This window comes from Suricata suricatta, chromosome 13, assembly GCF_006229205.1.
Source record: "Suricata suricatta isolate VVHF042 chromosome 13, meerkat_22Aug2017_6uvM2_HiC, whole genome shotgun sequence".
Lineage (NCBI taxonomy): Eukaryota > Metazoa > Chordata > Mammalia > Carnivora > Herpestidae > Suricata > Suricata suricatta.
In genome coordinates, this window is record NC_043712.1 from 23,957,879 (window position 1) to 23,975,276 (window position 17,398).

Below are 17,398 nucleotides of genomic sequence, written 5' to 3' on the forward strand. Positions count from 1 at the left end.
CAGTCTAGCTCGTTGGCAGCATCTGTGATCAGCACCAACTGCTCCGGAGCTTTGAAGAGAGGCATGAGCATGTGAATGCTGTGTACAATACCGGAATGCCACTGAAATCCAACTTAAGCCATTAGCTCATAAAACAGATTCAATGTTTGTTTAGTGCTTGGCAATACATTTTCTCCAATTTCAAAATTCATTGGAAATCCCACCCGCATTTGAACATATTTTTTTCTTCTAAAGTTCTTCATAGTGATCTTTGCAGAATAGAAACACCAAACAGCTCATATAATAAGTTGACATTCCTGTTGACATCTGACAACTCGGTACACTGGAAAAAACATGGTTTTTGATGTCAGAAAGGTGTTCGAGTCTCTTTTATGTGAGCCTTGGCAAGTTAGGTGACATCTTTGAGCCTCGTTTCTTCGTCTCTTGAGTGGGGATGATGATATCTACCTGCCAAGACCATTATAAGGATTAAAAGGATAATACATATGAAAGTCTTGGCACATACTAGGCACTTCATAAAAATTAGCTGTTGCTAACAATTCTGCTTATCATCAGTAGTAATTCTGTTAAGGGATCTACATTAAGCTTATGCTTATCACTCATTTATTCACGCTGTTTACTGCACAATGTCTGCTGTGCTGGGTACTCTAGGGTGTGGGTGGGAGTGATATAAACACATAAATTTTGCCTTCAATGGTCTTATTTTCTAGTGGAAAATTATGTACATAAATAATTAGAAGAGAAAGGGCCAAAGAGAGGCAGACTAAATAGTAGAAGGCTTAGCTGGAGGGAAAAGCCCAATTTTATTAGGAATGGAAGTGAAAGATGAAGTATGGAAAGGATTCCTAGAGAAAATACAACTCTGTTTTCCCTCCTCACTGGCTAAGTGGGTCCTCCAGATCAATTCGCTCAAAACGAAACTACCCCTCCCCCTTTCCTCGGAAGTCTCTGGGGGTCTTTGCCATGTTTCCGATGGCTGTCAGTGATGTCTACTTCTAGTTGCCCTTCATTTTGGCTTGGCAAATCTGAAAGGGACATTGAAGATCAACTCCTTCGTTCCCTGAAGGAACCCATCAATTAAAAACTAGCCTTTTTTAAAAAGCAACTATTTGCTTTCTTTGTGAGGCATGAAGCAACTGTATACCTACCTCTCACTAGCCCATGATCATTTTATTTTGGTTTCACATTGTAATCCCTGGGGCAATGAAGTTCCAGGTTTTCCACATAATTACTTGCTCTTTGTTCAGTTTCATGACAATTATTTTGCTCACCTTAAAACGGTGTTTATGTTATCATTTATTTTTTAGAAAGTACACTGAAGTTTTTATAATACATGGCTAAATTTGAGATTATTGGCAGTGTGGCTTACAGAACTAAAGATTTGTCCTTCCTGATTATAGGCAAAGATACAATATAAATATAATGCAATACTAGAATTATTTCTTTTTTTATTTTTTAATTTCTAAATAGTTTATTACCAAGTTGGTTTCCATATAACACCCAGTGCTCTTCCCCAGTGCCCCTCTCCATGTCCATCACTCCCCCCACCCCTTCCCCCTCCCTCTTCAGCCCTCAGTTTGTTTTCAGTATTCAAGAGTCTCTCATGATTTGATTTGCCTCACTCCCTCTCCCTAACTCTTCCCCCCACCCCTTTTCCCTTCCCATGGTCCCCTGTTAGGTTTCTCCTTTTAGACCTATGATATACTAGAATTATTTTTATATTTTTGCTTAGAAACTCCCTACCAAATGCAAAACCTAGCAGTAAAAATTACTTTCTCGATAGATATTTAAAAGGCACCTAATAATTTTTATCCATTATTCCTTGTTAAAAGTCTAGGATGAACAGAATTAAGATGCTAGTTCCTCCATATGATAAGCATGCATATACATACATATTCACACACATACAAACATACATCCACACACAATGCCATTTCCTTTAGAGTCAAACATGTCTGTTATTACCGCAGTTATTTCACATTATTTTGGAAAAATAAGCCATACAAGTAGTTAAAAAATAAGAAACAAATTCAGAAAAAAGTCAAATTTCTAATTTCAAAAAACCCTAGAAACCAACTAAAAACTTAGATATGAAAAGAAAAACTAAAATAAAAGAGAAAGAGAGAGAGGGAGAGAAAGAGAGAGAAACCTATAATGTAGCTGGTTAAAAAATGAATTTATAAAACTCTTATGTAACAAGAAGGTGCAGGTAGGAAATATAATGGTGATTATTCTGGTATAAAATACAGCTTAATACATAAAATATTTAGGAATAAATTAAAAAAACAAAGGTTCAGAACTTACATGAAAAACTATAAAAATCCATCAAATATGATAATAAGGGGAGAATAAATGAAAAATTATACTGGGTTCCTATGTGAATAATGATGCCATTATTCAATGAACAAACCTATATGTTTAACAATCGCAATAAAAACATTTTTTAGGGGCGCCTGGGTGGCTCAGTTGGTTAAGCGCCGGCTTCGGCTCAGGTCAGATCTCACGGTTCGTGGGTTCGAGCCCCGCGTCAGGCTCTGTGCTGATGGCTAGCTCGGAGCCTGGAACCTGCTTTGGATTCTGTGTCCCCCTCTCTCTCTGACCCTCCCCTGCTCTCACTGTCTCTGTCTCTCAAAAATAAATAAAAACCATAAAAATAATTTAAAACATTTTTTATAAAATTATTTTAATGTTCATCCAAAAATAAATGTTAGCATAGTAAAAATCTTCTGAAAAGAAATAGCATGGTGAGGGGCACTGAGCTCCCAGATTTCAGATACAATAAATGAAAGATGGCCCATATGCATTTGAAGAGATGTCATACTACACACTAATAAATAAAGAAATACAAATTAAAATAAAAATGAGAGTTTCACTTTTGCTTTTATTGGCAGATGTTAAAAATTATAAAGATACCTAGTATTTATAAAAACAGGGATTAAGAATGCATATACCTAAAAGATGAGTATAATCTTCGTGAGAGAAATTTGAGAATGCCTTTCAGATTTGTGTGTGTGCTCTAAGGGTTATGCACCCAGGTATGTCGGGATGGATGATGTATGATACATCAGCTGTTTTGTCTGGGAATTTTCCTATGTTAATGATTAGATGAGTGATTCAAGAATATGAACAAGGATTTTCACTGTAATTTTTATAAGCCAAAATAATATAGATAAAAAGAAAGACTCAGATTCTATTTACAAAAAATTGAGTTGATCATATATGATCATCTACTTAATGTTTAAGTGAAAAAAGCAGAAAACAAAAGTATATGTCATTAAAAAGAATGTTTTACATACATACACATGCGTACAAAAACAGTATAGATATATAGTGATCGAGTGAGGTTTTGGCAGGCTGTACACCAAATGTTAATAATTTTAATCTTCCAGTGGAGTGATTATTAACAACCTTCATTTCTTTTTTTGAATTTTTTAATGTTTTATTTATTTTTGATACAGAGAGAGACAGAGCATGACAGGGGTAGGGGCAGAAAGGGAAGGAGACACAGAACCGGAAGCAAGCTCCAGGCTCTGAGCTGTCAGCACAGAGCCTGACGCAGGGCTCGAACCCACGAATGTGAGATCTGACCTGAGCTGAAGTTAGAGGCTTAACCGACTGAGCCACCCAGGCACCCCCCTTCATTTCTTTTTTACTCCTTCTTTTACTGTCTGGATATTTAAAAATTAGCAGTTCACTGCTCACACTCTCCGTCTCTCTCAAAAATGAACATTAAATAATTTTTTTTTATTTAGCAGTTACACTTTTTGGTATCTTTGATTCTTACAGTAACCATGGTTACCCAGCTTCCTTTGCTGTGAGCCCTGGGAAGATACCTCTGCTACCTCGGGACAACAGCCATCTTCTTTCTGACCCTTATCAGTAGATTTCCACTCAACTCTGGGCTATCTTGATGATTATGAAGCCACAAGAAGTTGTTTTCCCACTGCAAGGACTGGAATCCTCTGTGAGAATGCTGATATCTGAGTTGTTACCTGGGGTTCCCAAAGCTGCCCATGCCAGTGGGGTTGCATTCACTGGAATCTGTTAACTGGCACCAACCTGATTCCTTCCCTTTGGGAGCACCCAGCAAGCCTGTCCTTCCCAGGCTCCTCCACAGTTAGATTTGGCCATTTGACTGGATTTCAAACTAGCAGATGTGAGTGGATGTGTGGATGTAAGGGGCGTCACTTTCAGGCCTGGTTCATCGAACTTCTCCTGGGTGATTCTCTCTGCTCTCCCCATCCCCTGGTTAGATGTGGCACCTGAGACAATGTTGAAAACTATATGTTCAAGGTGAAAGAGACTAGATCCTCAAATGACTTGTGACCAGAATCATTCTGCCAGCCTAGACAGCCAACCTTGTACTATTTCTGAGTGTGTGCATGCACACACACACACACACACACACACACACCAAAAATATAAATAAAACTAAAAGCAAGCAAACAAGAAACACTTATATGCTTGAGCCATTATACTTTTAAAAAATGTTTTAATTTTTTTATTTTACAAACAATTTTTTATGTTTATGTATTTTTGAGAGGGGCAGGAGCAGAGAGAGAGGGAGACCCAGAATCTGAAGCAGGCTCCAGGCTATGAGCTGTCAGCACAGAACAAGATGCGGGATTTGAACCCACAAACTGTGAGATCATGACCTGAACCGAAGTCAGACGCTTAACCTACTGAGCCACCCAGGCGCCCTGAGCCATTACTCTTTATTGAGTCTATTTGTTAATTGCAGATAATTGACCCCAATTGATCCCTAAACCATGTATCATTTTCTGTGCGGTGCTAGGTTGGGGTGCATTGTCCAGCTCTGCAGTTTGTAGTCTGGCCAGCCTAGCCAGGACTCATGTATCAGAGCCCTTCATGAGAAGAGCTTCTTTAGCTGGGACTCCCAGTCTCTCTCCACGGGGCTTAGACGTGAGTTCCTGGGGCCCAGCAGGGAACATTCTGAGATACCTTCTCTGTGGTATTCTCCTTTCCTCTTCTGCCTTCCCTTTAGATACATATCTTCTGAACCTTCTGTCTTTTAGCCAAATCTTTCATGGCATCTGACTCATAGAGAAGACTCTTAATGTACTTTCTTCCTGACTGATTGGCTCTACTGGGATAGCTTGAAGCTGAACTAGAATTCCTATTATACCTACAAGAAACTGTCTCACTTCATAGGATGTTTGTAAGCTACCAAATCTGAAATAGATGAATCCAGAGACTCATGCACCATGACATCAACAAGGAAGTGGGGTGTAGTATCAGAGGGACCCAGGGTTCAAGTCCTCATTCTGCTTATGAGCTATGTTGACCTCTCTGACTCTCAATTTCCTTAGCAGCAAAACATAAAAGAACGTAATTTCCACATTATAAGTGTATTCTAAAATATAAATGATCTTTGTAAATCACCTGGTACTTACATCATGAAAATTAACACAGATTTGTAGATGGAAAATAATGACAATGATAGAAAAAATTATGAAAAAAGAATCATTGGGTTGAAATTCTACAGGATTCAGGAAGAAGGTTTGAAAGAAAGAGAGAAACTTGAGTATTCCAAGGGTAAATACTGACCCTGACCAAATTAAATTGCAGCCAGTGGTACTTTAATATTACATGTGACTCACTGTTATTACATACAGCTTTAAACCTAGCCTGGCGTGGCATTAGTATCAACTTGGATTGCCATATTAGATGCTTATTCTCTCTCCTCCCTCAAATTTCCATTGTTCCCTTTTGCCACATTTTATGTGAACGTAGATATTTTCAGCGGGTTATTATGCTCCATTGAGATATTAGCACCTTCTAGAGTACTTCATGATTTCATCTCCTGAGTATGTATTCCCATGGAAACTGCATATAGTATAACACAACTGAGAAAGGGCCCCTTATGCCTTTCCTGGGTATATCTTTAAGAACGACATTAACTAGAGGAATGAGGCTGGGAATATGGGCTTTATTGTGGATTTTCACAGCGATTCCCTTTGCATCTCTTGAAGAGTTCTGTTTTTAATAAACTTTACTAGAAATGTAACATTACCAAAAAGTATAATCAAGTACATTGTATATGTATGAATCATAATAAATGAGGATTAGATAATGTTTTTGCTTACATAAATAGGCTGTTTCACAGTTGATATTTATTTTTTAGTGGAAAAACTTGTTTGGGTGAAGCAAAGGACTCTGGGTGAAAGGCTTTAGAATGGGATTGACTTATATTCAAGTAACATTTATGAATACACATGAAGGTGACCACAATGTTCCCTCCTTCAGCTTCCAGTTAACTTTACCCCACGCTGCACTCAACCATGGGCTGAATTGGTGAACTATAGGCCCTACGGATAGCGGTCATCTGAATCCTCATGAAGGACAGTCTTCATGATAGTTCTTAAATTTGGGGCCTGGCACATTTAATTTTGCTGCGTTTTGGTTTTCTCATTTGTAAAATACAGCTGCTGAAGAGTGGTGAGCCTAGCAGATCTGACACATAAAGGCAGGGTTTTTGAACACCGCCATCCTCTAAGCAACCAAATGATCTTCAGTAATAACCATAAACTGTATGAATAATAATAGCAGCAAGAAAAATACAGACAGTAAATTTTTTCTATGAACACACATACACACACACACACACGTATAATCATGCCAATAAAAATATATTATAAAAAAGTAAAAAAATTAAAGGATTAATACTTTTAGATCACATTAATATATTGTTAAGGGAAAAAGCTTACACCTACATTTCATTTACACAATAACAATAAAGTTTGTTTTTATACCTTGTGCAGATATGTCAATAACTTTGTCAAATTTGGTCTTCCTTGTCTATTTACATTCATTAGACAGGATAGCCAACTTATCAATCTATGTTCTCTGAAAATTGATCAAGATTTCTTTATTTGAATTTAATTTCAAAAATTGTCTTTCATTAGAACCAATAGGTATACAAATAGTGAAGAAAATATTATACGTAGAATAAATTTGGCAGATTCATAAAAACACCATTACACAATAAATTCCAGAAGTTGTTACACAGATTATATATGTTTGAAACCAAACATATGTAATAATAAACATATATAATCTAAAATCTCCTTTGAAATTAAAAAAAAAAATCCCACTAAAATTACCAGAAAATGTATCCAAAACGTCTTACATTTTATAAAATCTTCTCTAAAAATCATAATACATAATAACTAATATTGACATTATTCAATGTCAACTCATTATTTAATCAGGTGCTTTAGAACAAATTCCATGAGAAAATGATTGAGGCAGTCAAACATCCTTTTGTCCTTTTGATTTGTCCTACCAATGTCAAACCAACATCTTTTATTGCTTCTTGTGCATTCTTCCTTGAAATTTGACTCTTTTTCTTATGCAAAATATAAATTTCCTTGTATAGTTAATGACCCTTTCCACAATTGTGTTGTGCTAAACTTCAGGGACTAATTTTAAAGCATGGTGTTTTAAGGTACATTGATCAGGCTGATTCTGACTCTTTGTAAGTAATATATTTGGTGTCTAATTAACCTCATCTAAAAATTCAAACCAGAAAAATTCAAATGCAGAGTAATATTTCATTTATGAGCTCAAATTTGCACTTACTAGCCAATAACATAACATCCTATACCTTTGCTCTGTTTTAAGTTTTAATGCAAAATAATTCTTCCAACTGGTCACCCCGAATGTCAGATATGTGATAACTTTAGGTTTGTTTCTTCATCAACTTCACTCACTATGTTGTTGATGTTCATTTAGAATCACCCATTTAAATATAAGGATAGTCGGTAAGGCCAGAAGCGCTAGGGATGTGAACTGGAATTGTTCTAAACTGTCACAAACATAATCTTAACATGAATGCCCACGGCCTGCTGGGTGCTGCTGGGATAGCTGGGAGTTCTCTGAATTAACTTCCGTGTAGAATATGTTTATTGAAGGATAAGTAACAAAACAGTGTTAATTTAAAGCTTACATGTATATTATTAAAACTCAAAACTAATCACAACAATTGTTTAGAATTTAGACTAACAAAACATTTTTCTTGGGGAGGAATAGTGTATCACAGACACTGTTTAGAATTTCTGGCTCATGGTGCTAATAAAGAGCAGACCAATTTGCGGTATTGTTTTAAAATACCTTCCAGACAATGCACCGCCTACTGCCTGCACCCAGGGTAGACAGCTCATACTGACTTGTCCTTGGTACCATACTGGTTTGGGAAATCCACCATGATAAAGGCTGGCTTGTGTTAGGTTCTCAAAAAAAGTTTAGTCACGCCCATCCAAACTTTACCCTGCAATTTATTTGTCTATATAGGTTTGTATGTATTTATGCTTCACGCATTTAGTGAGTATCCACACAGTGGCAGACTCTGACCTACTCCTTGGGAGTATAAGAACAAAAGGCCTAACAGTTTCTGCTTTGGGGGAATGTACTAGCCCATTAATGAGTAAATTAGTTTGCAAGGTTTTAACCATCATTGGAAATTTTTTTTATATATATTTAAAATAAGGGAAGCTGCAAGTGACAATATTAATGGCTCAAACTGTAAGGCCATTTGCTGTTGAATTAGCATGCTACCTAGAGACTTGAGGACCCAGATTTGGTTGCCAGCTAAGTAATGCTATCAAGGACTCTGGTTCCTTTGGTCCTTTGTCTTTACCATTTTCAGTTTGTATGCAGTGTCTCCTTTTGTGGTCACAAGGTAGGTGCTGCAGCTCTGAGTCATGAAGTCCCGAGTGTCTTCTCTTCATGTCTCATTGGCCAGAACTGGGTTGTCTGATCAACTCTGAGTAAATCATTGATGAAATGAAATGGCATTGTCATGACTAGATCACACCAATTATGATTGGTTATCTGGACCTGTGCACATGGCCACATGAATAAAATCAGAGTTTTATTCACCAGTGAAGAGGTGGGGGATGGCAGTTGAATTAGATACTAAACAGTATCTGAATCCCTGAGTCAGGAGAACTGTATGCAAACCCTGTAAGGGCACAGTTTATCAAATTATTGCATTGATTACTTCTTTGTGTAAATAATCATTTCACCTTACCCGTACTTAGCCTGAAAACATGCTTAAACCAGAGACTCAAACTCTGGATAAGAGAAGTTCTAAGTTCTATCTGTTTTAATAACCACGAGAGAAGACCCTCTTCAGCCCTTAGTCTCCTTCAATTCAGAGGTGTTTAGGAGTAGACGAACTTCCAAGTTCCTTCTTCTTCAGATACTGCATGAAATAGTTCACTGGTGCCTGGAATGTATCAATGATAACAGCCTCTGCTTTCCTATGTCCTTGTCCCCATTCAGACAAAATTCTCTTGTGGCCTTGCTCCATGCCTCTGTCAAGACAGGCATCCAAGCTGATTGTTCCAGCCATTTAATGACTAATCCTGAACCTCCCTGCTCCATGGCTATGCCAGTTAGAGAGAAGCAATATTGCTTGCCTCTGGATTATTTCAGTTCAGCTACTGTCAAAATAGCATAAACATGTGACAGATCTTCCCAGCTATGTGAAGAATTGAGGCACTGGATGCAATACAGACAGTAGAAGTCACTGCAGCAGTTCAAGTACTTCCTCAAAGGACTTCCAGCCATATATATGCAATCTAGTCACATAAAAGCCTTTGAAGAGTGGACAAGACAAAGATCAACGGGGATATTTTTCTCAAGAATAAAGTTTGCTATAAGTCATGTTTAAAAGACATGTCAAGATGTTTAAGGATACTTCAAGGTACTTGAGAGATGAGTTTCCCTCATGGGACATGAGTGATTCTTAGCATTGATTTGTTCTCCCAAAACAAAAGAACAGAAAAAAAATAGAATCAAACAATCCTAGCTTAATTGCTTTCTTTCATTATTTATTATCTTCATAATCATAGGCAAGGTATTAACCCCTCTCTTCTGCCATTTTTGAGACAAGTATGTTAAAGAGGTAGAAGAAGATCTCCCAAAATTAAGGCTGGACATCAAAAGACAAGGCATTGTAGTTGTGAGGACTAAGCCTGCCCTAAACTGTGTGGTCTTTGTGAAGTCCCTTCCCCTTTTCGGGTTTTAGGTTCCACATATGTGCAGTGAGGGCTTGCACCCAGCTCACGTAACCTGCACATCAATGTAGCAGTTATCATATAAATGATCACAAGAAAACACCACATATCAAAGAAAAAGAGGAACAGAGGGTGCCTATGGCCGAGGTTCACTAAGCCAGGTTTAGAGACTCTTTAGGAGATAATAGCAAGATCAATGACAACTTCAGAAAACTCCTGGACAGCTGCAAGGGTATCAAAAGCATAGATCATTTCATCTTGATGTTTTTCTTTATTTTTTAATTAGTTTTTTATTTTAAAAATATGTTTTATTTATTTTTGATACAGAGAGACAGAGCATGAGAGGGGGAGGGGCAGAGAGAGAGAGGGAGACAGAATCAGAAGCAGTCTCCAGGCTCTGAACTGTCAGCACAGAGCTCAACATGGGGCTCGAACCCACTAATGTGAGATCATGACCTGAGCTGAAGTGGAGGTTTAACTGACTGAGCCACCCAGGCGCCTCTTGATGTTTCTCTTTAATCATCACTGAAGTCAGCCAGTGGTCTCACTATAGTGTAAGTACATGGCAGCAACTTTGGCAGGCATCTTGCTTATCGTCACCATTCTATTTGCCACTTTTTCATGGTGAAAGTGGGAGGACCAGGTGATAGAGGATGGTTTCTAGCTACTACTCCAAAATAATGAAGTTGAATTCTGCTTATCTCCCTTTATTCTGCTTCAACATGCAGCCCATAGAGTGAAGAAGGAAGTCTCCCAAGTGTCAGTCTTCTCTATACCCTCACGCCTTTACCCTCACCACCTACTCCACTGTCTTCTCTGATTCCCCAAAACACCAAAGAGTCTTACTTCAAGTGGCATTCAAACCAATAGGGACAGAATTTGGGGTCTTTATCAACTTTGGACGTCCCCAAACTACTTTCGTATGACACATCTGGAAAAGTATTTGCTGCTTTATTGACGTGGTGATTTCTGTTCTCCCTACATCAGTCTTGTTAAACCTTCATTAGTCTCTATTCTCTCTTACCTACTTCTAAACATACCTTTATCATAGCCCATTCTGCTCATCTACTCTCTCTTCTTCACTTCAGCAGACTTTGAGCTCTTTGATGCCAAGACCCAAGTCTGACCATCCTGGCAGGACAGTGCCTACAAGCATGGCAGAGGAAGAAAGTGCTGGAACTCAGTGACTGGTGAAGGAATGTGTAGTCTCTGAGTCTGACCCCATTTGTTGACTGATGGTTAGGCAGTCTCCCTGACACCTGAAGAATTCTGCACCCTCCAGAAGCTCTAGTTTTGGAGCACTTGTTTAGTTTGTGAGGAAGCACTTTCTCTATTAGATAGAAATCCCCATCTGGACCACATTCCATTGCCTCAAATGTCAATAAATAATTCAGGAGGCAATACGTTGACTGTTTGGACATGAGCTCAAAGTGAGGAATCTAAAAGCAAATAGAAGATGAGATAAGCCACTACATCACACATACACATGCGCGCACATATACACACACATTCATCCAAAATCAAACCACACTGAAGCACTGAAAGAAGTCTCTCCAGATAGTACAGGAGGCTGACTATAGACAAAGGAAGACCAAGCAAGTTTCATGGGGTAAAGGAAAGAAACATCCCTTCTCATCCTTGTGGTTCTAGAGAATTCAAGGAATTCAACTTTGAAGCAGTACAAGAGGCTGGACTTGAGTTAATAAATAAGTTAACTAAATCTACAAACAATGCTCATTAAATACCCATTCTGCCTTTATTTCTGAAAATATAGAAATGAAATTAAAAGCAACTTTCAGTGTTGGAAGACAGTAGTTATAGGGTATGTAAGTGCTGTAGTGAGGAGAAGTGCCTGGCATGATGTGGGAGACCCCGTACAGCATGGGAAGTCAGGGAAGGAAGGGCTACCATGTGGGTGGAATCTTGAGGAATTAATAAACAATGGTCAGATGAAGTGGTGGAGTACGGTGGAAAGTGTTCTATGGAGGAAGACAGCCTGGACAAAGGCGTGGAGAAAGTCTAGCAAATTGGGAGAATGGTAAATCATTCCATATGGCAGAGATGGAAAGGCAGAAAAAATAAATGGTAGACGAGGAGAACAATCATGGCAGGAGATAAGGATGAAATGTTAGGTGAGAATTAAGTCATGAAATACCTTGGAAGTCCTGATGAGAAACTTTCAGTCTTCCCAAGAGGCATCAATAAGCCACAGGGAAATTCTTTGGGTGCATCATTTATCTGGATGGCAGAGACAGAGGCATGCTCATTAATTTACTACACTTCCAGGGCAGCTCTGAGAAGGAAAGGAGCAGAGAGGCCTTTAGCATTCTTTTTTTTTTTTTGTATTTATTTTTGAGAGAGAGCGTGAGTAGGTGAGGGGCAGAAAGAGGGGGGTACAGGGGATATGAAACACGCTCTGTGCTGACAGTAGAGAGCCCAACGAGGAGCTCAAACTTGTGAACCATGAGCTCACAACCTGAGCCAAAACTGGATACTTAACTGAGCCAGCCAGGTACCCCAGGCCTTTAGTATTCTAAAGCCAGGATTACAGTTTCTTAAGGAATATAACCAAAGCCACATTAATAGAAAGAGCATCCAAGGCTCATGTCAACTAGACAAGGTGGTTTACAGAAGGAATTCAACCCTCACAGTTACATAGTGTATTTAACATGAAGGAATTTGGAGAAAAAGAGCCACAGACCAAAATGAAAACATCCCTCACACCCAACCACCATCTTCTCTCCATCTGTTGATCCAGCAGGAACTGAATGGCCAAAGAATCGCAGAGTTTGAAAGACATAAGAAGGAAACATAGGGGTTGGACCATTTCGTCACATTCTAAGAAAGGGGAGTGGGAAGAAGCAGCAGATAGAGAAGATCCTGAAGGGAAGGTTGGTAGTGAGAAAGGAAGTGAGAAACAGAGGAGAGGATCTCCGTAGAGCATCCTACCACACAGCAGAGACATGCTCCTTTGTGGTATAGGAGGTGAATTTAAATAACTCAAAAGCACAGATTTTGGCTCTTAATTAGAAACATTTATTTATTTATTTATTTTTTAATGTTTTTATTTATTTTTGAAACAGAGAGAGACAGAGCATGAGAGGGGGAGGGGCAAGAGAGAAGTAGACACAGAACTGGAAGCAGGCTCCAGGCTCTGAGCTAGCTGTCAGCACAGAACCTGATGCAGGGCTCGAACCCACAAATGTGAGATCTGACCTGAGCTGAAGTTGGAGACTTAACTGACTGAGCCACCCACGCGCCCCTAATTAGAACCCTTTAATAAGTAACTGGTCAAACTTCTCTCAGGATACACTGAGTAATTATTCCATGTTAAGATGTAATGGACATTATTTAGAATGGTGAAGGGAGCTCAGTAGTTTCTGACAGTCACAGGCCCATACCCCTTTTGGAGTACAAAACAGGTAAGTTTCAATAGAAACTACCAACCGGAGAGCTAGAAGGCTTATTCTACTAATTTCTCCTCTTTTGATCATATCTAGGGATATATCTTGTGGGGCAAAAAGGATGAGATTAGAAGTGGGGGTCTGCCGTAGAGATCCATTACCATTTATTGGGAACATTTTATGTGCCAGGGTCTGAGCTAAGTGCTTTATGTACATGATCTCATTTAATTCCTACAATAATCATGTGTTATCAATACTATTTATCTTTATCCTCATTTTAGAGATGAGGATAAAGAGACTATTTATAAATGTCAAGAGTCAACATGATAATTTAGATATCCTGAAGATCCTTAGGCTATAAAACCCATGAAACTTCTGGGTAAAATACTGACAAAAGCACAGGAGAAGGAGGAGGAGGAGGAGAAGGAATACTCCTTTAAATTGGAGAATTTGTGTTTTGAAACTGCAGGCCTTGCCCCATAGATGTGTAGGAAAATCAGTTTAGTGCATTGTGACCAGCATCTTAAAAATGGAATGGAACAGAAAAGAAAATGTCAGCATGGACTGTAGATGGTAAGGGGAAGTATTGTTCCATGAATTGTAAGTTTAATTTATGTGTACCAGTTTACAATGTGTCTATCTCTATGTGAGTCACTCTTAGAATTTGAAACCCACTATTTAAATGCATAGCTGAACTTATTAGAAAATTAGGGAGGTCTTTAGAAGCCAAAACAGAGCAGAATCTTTCACTCTGGTTAGTGGTATAACATGGATCTGCTAAGTAAAGAACTGGCTGGAAGTCACGATCTCTTTAAATTAAAATTTTAAATCTATTGGTAATTTTCATCATGGTTGCAAAATGTTGAGTACAGAAAGTGTATGTAAGCTAGACTTTTTGTAGAATGGTGTTGATGCGTGTTGGAACATTGTTTTTAGTCCAAATATTCTTTAAAAGAATTACTTTTGTGTTTAAAATGCATCCTGAATACACATAAATTTAGAGGATTGGGATAAAATAACCGGTGAGTTACAGAAGGAGATTTCATTTCAAAGACAGTTTTACAAAAATATATTATGATAATGATTCTTGCAAACTGATGAATAGAAAGATTTGATCTTTATTCGATCTTTATTTTTCTCCTCTTGAGACAACTCCTGAAGAGCAGCATTTTCTCATTCCTAGGTCCACAGAAGGTATAGTTCTCATTTCTGTGATTCCATCTAAAATCTCGAAAGGACACACTGAGGGAATATGGTTAGTAGTTGGCAGGCAGGCTTAGCATCTGAGAGGAAATCGATTACCATTTCAGGACTTCCATGCAGTCGCTGTCCAAACCACAGCGGGCAAGATAAACCATAAGTTAAACTGACCTCCTGCTGATATGCCTGGGACACCATAAGAATCTATTTCTAAATATCACAGAGGGGACCATGTGGAATCCTCTGACTTCTGGAGCATCAGATTGAATGGGGAGCCTGCTTTTTATTATGGCTGGGAATTAAAAAAAATGTTTAACTATTCCTTGACTCTAATGGAACACAGATTTGGTTTGTCTTGGAAATGACTGTTCAGCATTATAATTACAATTTCCTTGCAGCATCAGTGAAGGCACACGGTAGAGTTGGCTTCCAAACCACGAAGGCAAAGAAGAGAGAGGACAAGCACGAAGATACATGTGTGCATACACACGTACACACATACACATATACATCATCCATTGGTTCATTTGCAATTCATGACACTTTGGAACGGGGAAGATTTTTTTTTCAAAAGGCAACATCCGTTCCCTGACAAACTCATAAATCATTTTATTTTTCTGCTATAAAGCAAAAATCATTTTTAAAACCAGTGCGATCTTTGAGTCTCTGCTCATTTGGCAAATGCCTCTCATGTAGAAATAAACCTGCTGTCAAATTTGACAAGAAGTCTGCATTCCCTGAATGTATGTATTTTGCAATGTTCATTCAGAGGCACGCCATTTTGGATAATGCCCTCTTTGAGCCGCTCTTGCCAGAGTGCTCAGCATTTACACGCATCCTCTGGGGCCCTGCCAACGTAGCCCTTTCACCACTTTTGAGAGTTTAAAGTTTCACCCAAGGCTTAAGTGTGATAGTAGAGTATGGAAAAAATCCAAATGGGACAGAAGAAATGAAGCTGATTACAGCTAATAAGATTCTACAAAGCACCATGTGTTAATTCTGGGGTTATAACTATTTTCTCTTAGAAACTATAATCCTAGACTGAGTGCAAGCTAGAGGAGGGATGGGGTTATTGGCTATAAATTACTCAGTTCCCAGTGTTTCGTCAACTGGATGTTTGTACTTGAAATTCTCTCTCCCTGAAGTAGGCATTCTCTAAATCTTTGCATGGCCAGCTCCTTATCCTTTAGCTCAGCTCATTTAATTCTGAGGGTGATTCACTGAGTTCAATGTTATTAGCACCTCTTAAAAGATAAAGAAACTAGGGCTCAAAGAGTCTAGGTAGTTTGCCTACTGGCTAGTAACTAATAAAGACAGGATTCCAACCCCACGGTTCTAGATTCAGAGCTCACATTCTTAAAGATTGCATTATGCTGCTTAGTCCTCTGCTCTAAAAAGGATCTCAGATTAGTCCAGAAAATAGTTTGTTCTTGCTAACTAGTTCCAGAATGAAGGTGCTCATGGGATGTTGCAGGAGCCTGGGGATTCATTGAAGGATTACTAGGAAAAAAAAAAAAAGCAAACTTGAGCCGAGTTTTGAATTGAAAGAGTACTGGAAGAGGAAAACATACTCTGTAGAGGAAGGTCAGTCACAATGGCCTATCGTTGTGAAATAGCAGGAATTAGAGAGAAAGCTACTTTAAGGAGATAAGCATTGCTTGAACATTATTGTAATAAAGAGGGTGGTAGAAACTAAGGCTGGAGAATCTAGTAGGAATACATATAAGGTCTAAGATGCCAAGTTACATTGCCTCCAACCTGAAAAGGAGTGTAAAACAATCATAGGCAGCAGAGTGACATGGTCAGACTTGCCTTTTAGGAATATCACTGTAGCTGACATGAGGAGAATGGATTGGAGGAGGACAACCCGGGGAGATGCAAGACATTTTGGGAGTGCGTGCAATAGGGTAGGCAAAAGATGTTGTGAGCCTAAAGCATGACAGTGACAGTAGACAAGGAGAGGATGGGTCTGATTCATGAAGAACTGGAAGATAAGATCACTAAGCTTTGGACTGGGGAGGTGGGGAGGGTGAAAGATGAGTTTAGGTATCCTCTCAGATTTCTGACTCATGTTCCCTGGGTAGATGATGGTGCTGTTATTGGAGAGCAGGAACCAGGGTTAGTGAAGAAAAAGATAGACTTCCTTGATTTAGTACATGGTAGGACATGGTGGCACAAGTGTCCATCCTGCTGGAGAGATGGCAGAACTATACACACACATATGAGAGGTTGTGAAAACCATCACTTCAACCAAGTGTGTAAGGAGAGAAGAATAGAGTCCTTAGACCACGTGGCACACCAGTGGTTACGGGTGCTAGAGCAAGAGGAGCTCCCAAGAGAAACTTGAACCCTGAATGAGGCAGGGCCCAGGAGACTCAGCTAGCTAGCCTGTAGTTGCTCTGTCTTCTAGGAAATGGAATCAACTACTCTTGGGGAATGAAATCAGTAGACAGAGAGACCTGAGAAAATGATTGTAAATCCATCATTTATCTGAGTATCCTGAGGCTAGGTGGGCTGACTGTGGAGGATATTAAAGTATTCTGAAAAGTTAAAATTGTTTCTAAAGAGGTAGACATTTTTGATATACTTTTCTTAGCAAAACCCAGAGGATTGGAGTTTAATTTAAAATGAACATTGTGAATGCAATAACTTTTTAAAAGTATTGTTGTTATTATTATTATTGTTGTTGTTAAGAAATCTGCCTCTGTTTCTACAGCAGTAGCTTTACAAAGTCCTGGCCCTTAATTGTGT

At 38.8% G+C, this 17,398-nt stretch overlaps 1 long non-coding RNA gene across 1 annotated transcript in view; it reads left to right on the forward strand.

Annotated features, from left to right (window-relative positions):
* The window catches only part of LOC115276582, a 40,115-nt gene extending 30,281 nt beyond the window's left edge, over positions 1-9,834 (forward strand). The window contains exon 4 of the long non-coding RNA XR_003902009.1: positions 9,307-9,834. This is a non-coding gene — a long non-coding RNA (uncharacterized LOC115276582). The remainder of the gene's footprint in view (positions 1-9,306) is intronic.
* The last annotated feature ends 7,564 nt before the right edge of the window (positions 9,835-17,398 follow it).